The sequence below is a fragment of the Rhamphochromis sp. 'chilingali' genome (assembly GCF_963969265.1).
Source record: "Rhamphochromis sp. 'chilingali' genome assembly, chromosome: 2".
NCBI classification, from domain to species: Eukaryota; Metazoa; Chordata; class Actinopteri; order Cichliformes; family Cichlidae; genus Rhamphochromis; species Rhamphochromis sp. 'chilingali'.
The window spans coordinates 54,717,112-54,730,406 of record NC_137930.1 but is presented as its reverse complement, the minus strand read 5'-3'; the positions used below and the strand labels follow the sequence as shown (position 1 = coordinate 54,730,406).

The 13,295-nt window shown below is 39.4% G+C and overlaps 1 protein-coding gene across 12 annotated transcripts in view; it reads left to right on the top strand.

Annotated features, from left to right (window-relative positions):
* tjp1b (tight junction protein 1b) overlaps positions 1–13,295 on the top strand; it is a gene marked incomplete at its 5' end in the record, with an annotated part of 72,343 nt that overhangs the window by 36,771 nt on the left and 22,277 nt on the right. Inside the window, one exon of one of the 12 annotated variants that reach the window (XM_080875741.1) lies at positions 2,146–2,222. The exons of 10 other annotated variants lie outside the window; for them this stretch is intronic. Of the gene's footprint in view, positions 1–2,145; positions 2,223–8,571; positions 8,596–13,295 lie in introns of those variants that run through there. One more of the 12 variants, XM_080875731.1, reaches the window with a different exon arrangement.

Genomic DNA, 13,295 nt, shown 5'->3' with positions numbered 1-13,295 from the left:
AAACTAAACAGCAGTGACGTTTGTAGGGTTACTGAAGTTGGGCTAGCTGGTATATAATGATGTGCTACGTGATCGCTAGCGACACAGCTATGTTAGCATAACATAAACAGTGAAGCTGGAGGACGAACACTAACACTTTTCCACTTATAAAAGTTAACGTGAAGGTTCTTCATGGTTAGAGACAAATGCAATCGCATGGCAGGATGCTGTAAACGGACCAAACTTCAGTCAGGAGAACAACTGAGATAATCCATCCACAATACGAGGTTAGTCATCAATATACTGCAGCAACATGGGAATAGAGCAGCTGCCAGAGAATTCAACATTAATGAATCAATGGTACAGAAGTGGAGGAAGCAAGAAGAATGAGTTTAATAAAGTTTGATTTATCTGACTGCTTTGTTTCACTTAATGTGCCTTATAATCCCGTGCACCTTATGGTCCGAAAAATGCGTACTGCACACTGCAGTTTAATGTTGCAAAGCACCTCTTTTTAACTTCAGTGGATATTATACATGGTTATGCTCAGGATATGTCAGCCCATTTCTACTGGAAATGCCTTTTGGTTAAACTTTCAGCAAGGAATTTGCATTTGCACTGTTACATTTTTATAAAGCTTTAATGTACATAAAAACCAGCTTCTTGTTTAAGTGAAAATAAATGGAAGGTTGTCTTTTTGCACTAGTAATGTTGTGGAGTTGTATTTTGTCTCGCATCAATTATATCGTCAGTTATATCGTTATCGCAAATTTTCAAATATATATCGTGATAAATATTTTTGGCCATATCGCCCTGCTCTACTGTAACATCTGTGCTTACATCTGTCCCAACATGTTAGTGTATCGTACTATAAGGATTACAGTGTATGTACGTGTCTGTTTCCTAACTCCTAGACACGTTAAGCAATGTGGATGAAACTTTCTATCTAGGATTATCAACATCTATATAGCTTTTGGGAATTATTTTATAACAATTAAGTCTATACATATTATAAATACTATTTGCGGTAGCTTATTTCAGAACGAACAGCTGCATTAACTGTTCGTAAGTTGTTGTTTGCAAATACATGATGATAAACAATTTTTAATGCAATGGCACTTTTGGATCATTTAACTGTGTCGTCATGCATATCTGTAAATAAGTGTACATCAAACAGTGACACCAATAGTTACTGTAATTCTTACACAATGAAAATGTTGCTTGCAAAGAACAAAAATAAATTAATATATTTATCATGCATTTGTTTGGCATTTACTATTTGACTGTGTAGAGTGATATAATGAAGACAAAAAGAGTAACATGTTGACTTAACATACGTGTTTGTGCCTTAATACATGAACAAACTGAACAAGCACCACAGGCCTGGCAGGAACTTGCCACGGGGCAGGTTTTTGCTAATTTACTATAATTCACTCGTGGTTTTTGTCCATTTTTTAAAAAAAAAAAAAAAAATCATTATTTATTTGAACGACTGTTTTCACAACAAAGCATAGTTTGGAAGTATCTAATATTGCATGTGTTTAAGGCTTTTGAGTTAGCATTCTGTAGATCAAGCTATAAATGATGGTATTTTGTTTCTTATGTACTACCTCACCCTTGGACTACATTTTGGAGACAGTGTTAGTAGATCAGTGGGTGTGTTGGACATGAAAAGGTCATTGCTTTGAGATGTGGCCAAATTTAGACTTCCTAGCAAACATGTTTTAACAATATGTCATTGAAATCTATGTTCTCATAATACATTTGCCCTCTGTCTGGTCATATGGCATGTTTACGTTGTGGTTGTAGTTTCAGTTACACAGAGGCTAGCTTGTGTAAATCAAGGCTGTCATAAATCCCGGTGTGAAGGGGATGTGGAATTATCAGGACGAATAGGCTTGGAAACTCTTTCATCAGTTTCATTTTGGCGTGAACCTCCTTTTTCTTATACTGTAGAAACCTCCCTTATCATTGCTGTTTCTCTTTGGCTCTGCTGTCCTCATTTCAATCACTGTGATGAAGAGGAGGTGGGGGCAGGTCAGTGGCTCAGCTTATCAGCACATTCCTGCCTTCTTGTGTGCTCTGTGTGGGGCACTGATAACTTCCACTGGGATGATTGAGTTCAGGACCAGATTTCCTGCTCTTATGTGCTCAGGACACTCTCGGGCTCTGGTTAGCATCACTAACTGGTGCTGTGGGGCCTGCAAATGGTCTTAGCTCACATTAAGCCTCCATCCACGTGAGTGAGTATCAAAACTTTTAAATTATGTTGTTATAGTTAATGGGACATGGCCAATAGGAATATACGTATTCAAATCCTTTCTTCAGAAAAAAAAAAAATTGTTATTTTTACTAAAAACGGCTATATCTGATTTTAGCAGAAATCGTCTAAAAACGCACCTGATCAGCATCTATGGCAATAGCATCCATGGTACTAACTCTAAAGAGGTAAATATTTGCCCAGGGGTTCATGGGAAAACTTGGGGGGAAAAAAGAAAACTGATTAAACATTAGATCTTGGAGTCATCCCAGTAAATGCTAATGTCTCCCATAACTGCATGACTTTCAATTAAATGTTTGCTATCTTAATTTAAAAAGTGATGGACATATCAGTAATTTATAAAGGAAAATATTTTGGAAAGGTTAGGGTTAGACATCACTTAATGCAGATTGGCATTTAACTTACAAAACGATTATTACATATACTGAGGCAAGTCATCCAGTCAACTCACTCTGTTGTCCATTATTTACTACACCACATGTGCTGGGTTTTTGCCATGTGTTGTGCGAGAGGGTGCAGAAAACAGATAAAGTGAAGAAGTACAAAATGTCCCTGTGATGAAGCAACACATGTCTTGTCTCATCTGATGAATGTGTACAAGAAGAGGAGTGTTGGGCACTTATGACAGCAGCAATGTGGCAGCCAAGGCTCTAATAACAGCTAATTATCATACTGTCTAAACACTAATCTGGAAACATGTTAATTGCAGTGTTGACTGCTAGTCTTGACGCTTAGCACATTAAATAAGATTTGCCTGCAGACTGCATTCATTTCAGGCTGAGAAACCCAAAAGAACTTTGGCCTTTCGTGTAGTTTCACATTCAGTCTTTATGCCCAAACATCACCTCTTCAAGGTAGGATCGTGTACTATTTTGAATTTGAAATGTGTTGTTACTAAGGAAACCTAAAGAGTAGAAAGCTAAAGATATAGTTGTAATCTGAGGCCAGGATGCACTTTAATAGAAATCCAAGCACAGACTAAAAGCAATTAAATGATCTGTATTCTTTTATGGTTTGCAATGTTTTCCAGCACCAGTTTTAGTAAAAGCAATAACTGTGGTATTTAATGTGAACTGTGAACGTACAGCTCAAGTTTCTAACGTTCAAACAGAGACTGCTGCAGAAGTTAATATGCTGTAAATATGAGTTCAAGTTACTGGAAATAGAGCTGTAGTTCATTTAAATAAGGGAACTGGTGGTTCTGTAGCTCAGTATCTCACTCAGGTTATGCCAAATATTTAAACATTTTAAAAGAAATTTTTTTAAATCTTTACATGATAAATATGCACACAGAGTGACATTTAAAGCATTTCTGGACCCCATTTTTTTGACCTTGTAGATGTGTGTAGCTACACATTGTTTAAAGAAGATGATTGCTGCTCAGGTTCTTTACATTCCTTTTTAGTTTGATGTGGAAATAATTAATTTGGAGGCCGGGAGGCAGGAGCTAGTGGAGAGAGCAAACTATGTGTGGAATCTGTCACCACTCTCAGGTTCAGCTGAGAGGGATGTAAATTTAACTCTTCCCCCCTTCCCCGCCGTTGACTGGGTGTCTGTCAGGCTTGTCCAGCTTTATCATTATCCTGACTGATGAGTGGGATTTCATGTCCCACATGGCCTTAGTAAGCTGTGAGCTCATGTCCTTGCATACTTGTGAAAATCTGCTGCTTTTTTTGTTTATTAATCTATTTAAATTTGAATTTCAAATTTAAATTTGAATGCTTGGTCAATGCTGTTTTACAATATGAGAGGCTGAAAAACTCTTGTTGTAATAGTTGGTGTGTTTGTTCATATATTTTTTTTATTGTGGTGCATATTATGCTCCACTTCCTCTACCAAATGTGTAAAAACACAATGGTAAGCCATTCTCAGATGAGTCATCCATTTACTTTGTCTGGATGCACAGTGCATCTGTGTCAGTGGTCACTGCTGCCGAACATGCTCAAAGGGGCCAGTGTAAAGATTGGGTATGCAAATGATGCCCTTATAGCAGTCTGTAGTGACTGTCTCAATAAATGTCAGAAATTTTAGAAGTAATGAGCACTCTGTGACAGGCAGTAAAGGAGGTTTAAGTGCATGAGGTTGAGTGGATGGTTTATAGTTTAATGTCCAAAAAGGTACCCAGAGCTTTATGTGGGTAGCTGATGTCGTTGTGAAGGATGAAGTGCAGAATAAAATGCTGCTACTTCAGCCTGTAATACAGTAGAAGTACAGTAGTTTTTGATGCTGCTGTAAAGTGAAGGGTAACGCCATTCCATTCCTTGATGACCGCTCTTTTCTTATTGGTGGCGAAGGAGACAGCAGCTCTCCACAGACTTGGTGTGTGTGTAGGTGGCTGGGTGGTTGGCATATAGTGCAGATGACTGAAGTTGCCTTGGGATGAATTCATATGTTTGTGCAACCATGCAGATTGTCCTTGCGACAGGAAGCATTCAAATCAAAATAGTGTAAAATGACTTGACTACTGAAATAAACGCAAGCACCCTTATGGTGTCTTACAGTGTCCTCTAAAGTAGGGCTGCTCAATTAATCGAATTTTAATCACGATTACGATCTGCACTTTCAACGATCATTAAAAATGACTGAGCCGATTATTAGCCCCTCCTTCATTTATCCGCGACACCTTAAAGGCCAGTCCGTGAAAATATTGTCGGGCATAAACCGGTCCGTGGCGCAAAAAAGGTTGGAGACCGCTGATTAAGAGGACCCGAGGGAAGCTCGGAAAGCTAAGCAGAAGTTATTTGGAGAGGAGAGTGACTGCCGTTGGTTGAAAAGAGAGGTTAAAAACAAAAAACTTCAGTGGTGTTGCACACTATTTTATATTATTTTTTAAAGTCATTGTTAACCCTTTAAATCCGGTCAGAGCAGCATGCTCCGTTTTGTGTAACTATTTTTAAATCCCTGTAGAACCTGAACCGTGTAAGCTAGCGCAATAATTTGTTTGCATATGAAACCAGAGGAGTTGTACTTACAACTTATGCCATCAGCTTGTCCTCGGTCACGGTTTCCTTCCACATAAAGCTTTGCAAAAATTGCATAAAAAGCGCGTGCAGGAACAAAAACATAATATTCCAGAAACACGCTTCGCCGATCTGATCAGCTGTTCGTAACACTTCCCACATTGAAAAAGTCGTCAGCGCGAACTATCACATGTCCGCCATTTCCTGGCCGAAACCGGAAGTGATGTCATTTTTGCGGAAATGTAGTTTTTTTTAACTTGTAGGCCTTAAAAACCTATCCGGTTGTTCAGTGATGACGCGACGAATCCTACTTCCGGGTCTAAAGTAGTCTGCGTTTAATATGGCTTTTGTGTTGTTAACATGCTTAATGTTATGTATTTTCTTCTATTTGATCTCAAAAAGCTCCTAAAACAGTCAGTGATCACTGTTGACCTCCCTCGGCTTTTATTACCGCTAATCATTTATTTAAGCTCAGTTTTTAAAACCTTAGGATGTAACTACAGCCCAGCCCATGCAGCAGTATGAATGACTAACCTCGTATTGTGGATGGATTATCGCAGTTGTTCTCCTGGCTGAAGTTTGGTCCTTTTACAGCATCCTGCCATGCGATTACATTTGTTCCTGACCACCGAGAACACTCACGTTAACTTTTATCGAGTGGAAAAAAGTTAGCTTGTTTATATTATGCTAACATAGCTGTGTCGCTAGCGGTCACGTAGCACATCATTATATAGCAGCTAGCCCAACTTCAGTAACCCTACAAACGTCACTGCTGTTTAGTTTTCTGTCTTCATTTATGCTGGAAGTGATAACAGAGCTGTACGTTTTAATTTGTTTCCAAAACCCCGCAGTCAGGACATGCTATATTGTATTTAGATAGAAGCTAGCGAGCTAACTCCCTGCTAACTTCTAACTCCGTTAAATGTCATAAATTCCGTTTTCATGGATGCCTGGATGTTAAACTCAATTGTTACACCTGGTAGAGCAGAACGCTGATCATTTTATTAAGGATGAAAGACTTTAGACAGTTTTTCAACTCTCAGTAATGCCATAGTGATCGTTTGATATATGGACCTGCAGCGGAGTTTAGACCCAGACACTGCTAGTGACGTCAGACTGAACAACCGGATACTGGTCATGTTTGACTTTTCTGAATAGTTTCTGGGATGCTTAGAACTCGAATTGCACTGCTGGAAATAGTTTATTTTGATGCACCTGCTGTTTTCTTTGCAAATTTGCATCATAGGATTGTTTTTTTGTTTTTCCTGCAGTGTATATAAAAATTGGTGTATCTCCAAAATAAAACTATGAAGACACTCACAATAAGTTTCCTGTTATTGTAAACTATTTTTTGCAACTTTTTTGTATTTAAAGTTTTGAGGGATAAGCCTCTTAAATTTCTCCAAGTAGAAATATATGTAAAAAAACAAATACGATTTTCAATTTTTTTGTAGTTTATTGCACTTTTTTGCAATTAATGTAGTTACTATGGACTTAATGTATACATATTATTAAAATATGGGCTATAACAGTTATATATCAACTTGAAATGCTCCCACAAATGGCACTACAGCATGTAAAAATATAATATAAGCTCTGGCGGACTTGGTGCTATAGTAGGTCTTAAAGGGTTAAATAAATATCGTCATATAATCGAGATCTCAATTTCAGTGAAAATAATCGTGATTATCATTTTTGCCATAATCGAGCAGCCCTACTCTAAAGGCTGCTTGATTATATGCGGACCACAAACACTGGATTGTGCTTCAAAGAGGCACATAAATGTCTCCACAGGGGGCGATCCAGTGGTTGGATGGTGAAAACGCAAACTGCAGCTCCACACAATTCCCTTTTTCTCTTTAATAGATTTTTTTTACTGTCTCTACAGCAAAGAGCACGAAGTACCTTCACAGATTTGTACATAGTTAGATGTCATGGGTAAGATAATAGTTCAGTTAATTATAACAATAATAGGTATGTGAAACCAAACAAAAAAAAGAAACAAACACATTAGTTTGTGTTTCTTATTCCCAGATGTCTTATTTTTAATCTTAAAGATGCTTGGGCTTAGTAAAAAATGCCCTATAGTATACGGCTGACTGAAAGCAGCTGGTAGCTGATTGAATGCACTGATTTTGTACATTGTTACTGTTAGACATTAAAATGTCAGTCATTTAATATTGTTCACATTTGCACTCATCTGAAATGCGCTCATATGCAAGTTAAATGCCAACAGTGGAGATACCTGCACTGCAGAGGTTGCATTCTTGGAAGTTTAGTTTCAGCACGCTCGTTGATATTCATTTCCCAGTCATATCGCTAGGGAGTAGCTGTGACCATGCACAGCACATGCTCCCTTGCCTAAACAGACTAACTGGTGATGTTTTTATGATAAGCATGGGGAGTATGTTTTCATGTTTGAAATTATAGCTAAAGCGCAATATAGTTGGTTATATAATGTCCCTGACTGAAGCTACAGTTGCAGTTAGAGTAGTCTGAACCAGTGCTACAAAAGTGACAACAAACAAAACACAATGATATTTTAGCTGTTAGATGTTCCTGATTGAACATTTTACTTAACATGTTAGGTTTTTGTTGCTTTGCCTGCCTCTTGTATTTCCCTGTGTGGGTCTTTTCATTTCATGTGCAGTGTCATCAATCTGTTAATTTTACCCAAAGATTATATGAGTGTCAGATTTAAAGGTGGTTGTGTTTTTGCTGTAATCATGGAATCTGTGAATACTGACCATGAAGCTAACAGAACAGCCAATCTTCTGTGGGATTTCATTAACACGTTTAGCATAATTTATGCATGTAATGCAGCACACCTGAGAAAAGCAGGAGGTGGTTTGTAATATCCCACATGCTGAGCGAATTGGTGGATTCTGCTCCGATTTAACGGCAGCTCAAGGGTTAAGTCCGATACAGCAGTTTACACTGCGGATGGATGTTCACTAGTACAGAGGAGTCCCATGCTGTAGCGGAACTGCAGATCCCACACAGATCGCTGCCAAGCTGGAGGGGATTTGTTTCGATCCCCTGAGTGTGTAAGGATAGAGTTAGAGGGAAGGATACATTCAGAAGGAAGATGTTGGTAGAGGACACAGACCCTCACGGGCCAGAGGAAACGTTAGGGTGTAGCTGCGGAGTGTGTTTTATAACCCCTCACCTGTGGTCGTAATTTCTGTGGTTTCAAATCTAACAGAAGGAAAGAGGAAGGTGGGGGGCAGTGTTCCTCGTAGCACTGATTGGTGCAGTCATGCACTGAGGCTGCTGATGTGCGTCTGCAGGAATCTCCTGCTGGATTTACTGGGGAGTAGTTGGAGTTGGAGACGCTTTTCTCTGTGTCCTCTGTAGTGAGCAGGATGAATTCATGTAAGTACCTCTAATCTTCTATGCATCAGTGTTATCTGAATACTTATGCAGCAAATAGATGAAAGGAGTAAAATTGAAGGAAAGGGAGTTTCACAGTTTCCTTTAGATAATACATGTGCTTCATGGCTGCGGATTAACTTTTCTATCAGTCTTCTGGGTTTCTTCTCTTGACCTTCGTATCGCTCTCCTGCATCTCTGCCACTGTGTTCCCTCAGGTAGAGATCCGCAGTACGGTGTCTTTCCATGTTGTATGTGTAGAGTGTCACTTGTCTCTCAGGGGAACCCTTGACTGGCACTAAGGCATGGGCTCTCATTAGCATTGGGCTATGCTCTCCCCGGCAGGAGAGTTTTAGCAGTTGTCAGCACTCCCCAGTACATCGATTTCAATTGCTGAAGTGATCAATCATCTTATTCTACTTTGTTGATTCATTGCCAGCAGCCACAGTGTTGTGTATTCATGTTGTTGTTTTCTTGTCTTTGGCTGCAGTGTAATTTGAAAACTGTCTTGGAGAGAAGCAAAAGGGAAAGAATTGTTTTAACTCAGCAGTATGTTTATTGCTAGGATTGAATATTTAAGCTTGCAGCAGACTTGGCTTCATTTGGCTTTATTGCTGCTAATCATGTGCTGATGCATGTGAACAAAAATAATTGTGAATTATTGCTTTCAGCCACCTGTAAACCTTTAATTATCATATTTTATTTGTTTCGACTCATTACTACTCTTGAAATATGAATAGTCACATTTTCATCACACTGGCACTGAAACAGATTTGTGAGAACGATCAAAGTCTCTTTTTTTCCCTCAGACCTTACAAAGAAATACAATAAATAGGCAGTACAAAGAGAGAGTGGATGTATTTTCTTTGCAGTATTTTATCATTTGTTTTGGTCGATTTGTGGCATTTACTACAACAAGAACCTATTAAATGTTCCTCAGTGTTCATGCTGCAAGGTTCCCCCCCTAAATCACTCTGTTGCAGCACCACAACAGTAGAATTAATGAGAGCTATTTTTAGCTACTCTGGTCCCAGAGCGGTCAGAATTGAATAAGTCTCTGCCTCACCCCTAAACCATACTTCAGCACAAAATCGCACAATGTTGCCTCAGTTATAACAAAATATCATTTGCTTTTTTTACGCAGAGTTGCGTTTTTTTAAGCAGGGCTGTTTGATTATGGTAAAATAAATATTATCATCCTGATTGTTTGAAACAATTTAGAGAACATAGTTAGGCTTATCGTGTGTTTTGCTAAACTCTTTAAAACAAAAAGTGTATCCATTTGGTTTACCTCTTTAGTTTTCCTTCAGGCTCTCTCTTTGTTATCTTGGCTCAAGCTTAACCAAACCTGCTACAGCCTGGCAGGGAGGGAGGTTTTTGCTTTTAGGGGAGGGTTGAAGGTCACCGCTGTAAAAGGAGAGGGGTCTGCTCGATTCAGTGACGCAAAACAAAACTAGAGCACTATTTTTATGTTAATTATATTGTTTTCATAATCATTGCAAGTCAGGTTTGTAGCTGCACATTTGATTAGTTGCAGGCCCTTTATTTGAAAGTGACAAGAATTGTCACAGCTCCCTGCCAAACTGTCTGCTAGTATTTGCCAAGTAGACAAAATTTACTGTTTCGCTGACTTCAGAGAGGACCTCCGGGGCACACAAGTATATGTAAGTTTGTTATTGCTCAGTTTTATTGCCACTGGCATACAGATAGTACCTGTAACAAGAAGCCATTTGCCCCTCAACTTGCAAAATACACATGTGCCTTTTTAAAAATATCTTTTGAGCAAGAAAGCTAGATTTAGCTTCTTAAATCTGAACGTCATCTGTTTGTTTGGAAACTAGGTTGGTCACGGTTTTTGGTTTATAGAGCAGCTGAAGGAGTAATCAGGAAGATGAGCTATGATCAGTAATGACAATAATTGTTAGTAGCATTCTGTAATTGATTTACAAGTGGAAATTAAAAGCTTGAAAGACTGTTGGCAGAGCAGTATTTTATGGACATGCTATAATAGTTTGTTCTGCAGAGGAATAAAAAGCCCAGTGGGCTCATTGATGATTGCGTTGTTTTACCATTTGTGCATTGATTTGACACAGTCCTCTTTGAGCAGAGCTTTCCTCTCCGTTCTCCATCTGCATTAAAGTCCATCTGTGTTGTAGTGCTGGCTCCCATGTTGCCTAGTTGTAATCCCCCAAGCATGACCCAACCAACATGGTGTGTCTCACTGTGGAGCGGCTGCCAGGCCTGGCTTTAGCTTGAGGCATGAAGCCTCTCTTGGCACCAAATTGTGGCTGTAAAGGGTGTACACATTATGGCACTGAAAGTCATCAGTCACGGGATGTTGGTGCAACTTTACAGCAACCTATGCTCATTTCACTGAAAACAACATACCTTACTTTGTGTTTACTTAAAAGAAATGTTTTGGACATTTTTGGAACAGGAAATGAACATATTTGTTTTTGACAAATATAAAGTCACTAGTTCACTGTTTAGATCTTATGGCAAAAAATAGTAGTGCTCATTTGAGCCACAAAACTTTATGAACTTTATGAATTGATTTGGCCCTGTCTTTATTTCCTTTTTTTTAAATTTACCTCCTACAGTTTAGAGGAACCTTCAGACCTGTCCTGAAAGGCCACTAGAAAGCCACACAGTCCCCCCTCTGTTACCAGAGCAACAAGCTCTGCAGGAGCAGGAGGTAGCAAAATTATATCCCTTCACAGTGAAAGGTGTGTGCATGTGATAGAGAGAGAGAGAGAGAGATTGTTTTTCGTCTTTTTCCCTTGGTATTCGGTCCTTTTGTTTTGCCCCATTGCAATTTTTCAGTGATTTATTTGTATTCAGTGGAGCTTTAGAAGCATCCTCTAAACATGTTTTCCAGACAACTAAATTGACATCTCTTGCTACCCACTCTAAAACATTATACGTTTGTGGGCGTACATGTTTGTGTTATGCTGCATAAATGCTTATAAAGAAGTTTTGAAAGTCTGACTATCAACTGGAAACCCCCCCCCCAATTTATCAGTTAGAAGCAAGTCTCTATAAATTTAGGCAAAATGTTTGAGCTCTTGGCGTCAGCATTTGCACAGTGCTGATCAAGAAGACTGGGGCATAAATCCTCCTCCCTGAAAGAGCAAACTTTCTAGCGGGAGATCATTCCTCTGCTTTCACCAGACTTGTTTATATTCAGATGCCCCCCACCCCACCCTTTCTCAAGAGCAGATAATTCAGTGTGAAAGGCCAGGGGGAGTTCCCCTGTTCAAACTTTGGTTCACCCTCCTTGTGTGAGCCCCACTATAAGCTGCTTGAGGAGTTTGTGACTGTTGCTGCCAAGCTGAGCACGTCTGGGGCCACTTGTGGCATTTTATTTAGCTGCCTGTATTCCCAGACGCCAGCTAATCTTTGGCATTTGGCCGACAGGTCGCAGCAGACATAAGGATGATGTGTTGAAGGAGGCCAGGGTGCTAAAACAATAAACGGCACAGCAGCAGTTGGTCAGCTAAGCTGCTGCCTCTGAATATGATTTCTGCTGTACAAAAAAAAGTTGGACATTGTTTTCTTCACATCTGAGTTACTTTTTTTGTTCAGACATTTGCTTCTGCAGCAGCATGGCTGTTGTTATTTTCAACTTCAGAATCTCTGGGTGTGTTTTTAGTGTTTCTCATCACACACATTTTGGTGATGACTTAAAACTGTGCAATATTGCAAAATACATTTTGATAGTTTAAAAAAGGGTGTCCCTGAATCTTAACTACTGTGTAAGGTTGATTAAATTGTGCGTCCTTGGGCTCACAATCCCTTAGTACCTTATATTTTTGTTGCCACACTCTGACGGGGGATGAATTTGGGGGTAAAAGTAATGGGATGGGTTATCTTGTTTTCATAATTGATGGATGCCATTAAGGACAGGTAGCTTTACTGATTAAAAATGATTAACTGAATATCCCTATTCCCTATATGAGATTTCATAGTGGTCTGTAGTTCAGTATTTGGCCTGCAGACCATCGAAGGTTTTTAGCTGTTTATCGCTCTTTGTGGCTTAATAGCACTTCCATTATCAAGTTGTCATACTGATGTGCTGCAAAATGGCTTTCAGTGTGAAACTGGACTGACTCTTGCTAGATGTTTTGCGTTTGAAGCTGCCAACCCGTCGACAGCAGTCTCAGTGGCAGGTCTAAGCACTGGAACCGATGCTCCTTTTCAGCGTGAAGAGTAATCTCCCTTTGCTCATTTTTCATCACATTTTAATGTACCGCAACATGAGATTTCTGCATAGGTGGTTAATACTGTAAGCGTTCGAGGTGTCAAAGAAATAACCAGCAAAGCAGAAGGGGATATGTGTGGCAGTCTCACCTATTAAGATCACAAGGCTAGGATCATTTTGCATGACAGATGGGGGTTATTGCATTAAGTGCTGTGATGGTGGTTGTAATTTGCCCCAATGGGAATGACCTCGTAGTATTTTATATGCAGTCCTTGAATGTCTAATGTGTTGTGAGATTGCAGTGGAGGTAAAATGATACAGAGCCAGAGATAAGAAGCGGGCTGTAGGTCGCAGAGGATGGCGTTAACCCAGCAGCTGACTGAGGTGACCTTAATCTTATCCTCTGTGGTTGTTAATGGGGCTGAGGTTGTCCTTCAATTTTAGAGACTTACTGCCAGTGTGGCCCTATTTAATGAAGGAGGATCTTTGTCTGTTGTGCTAT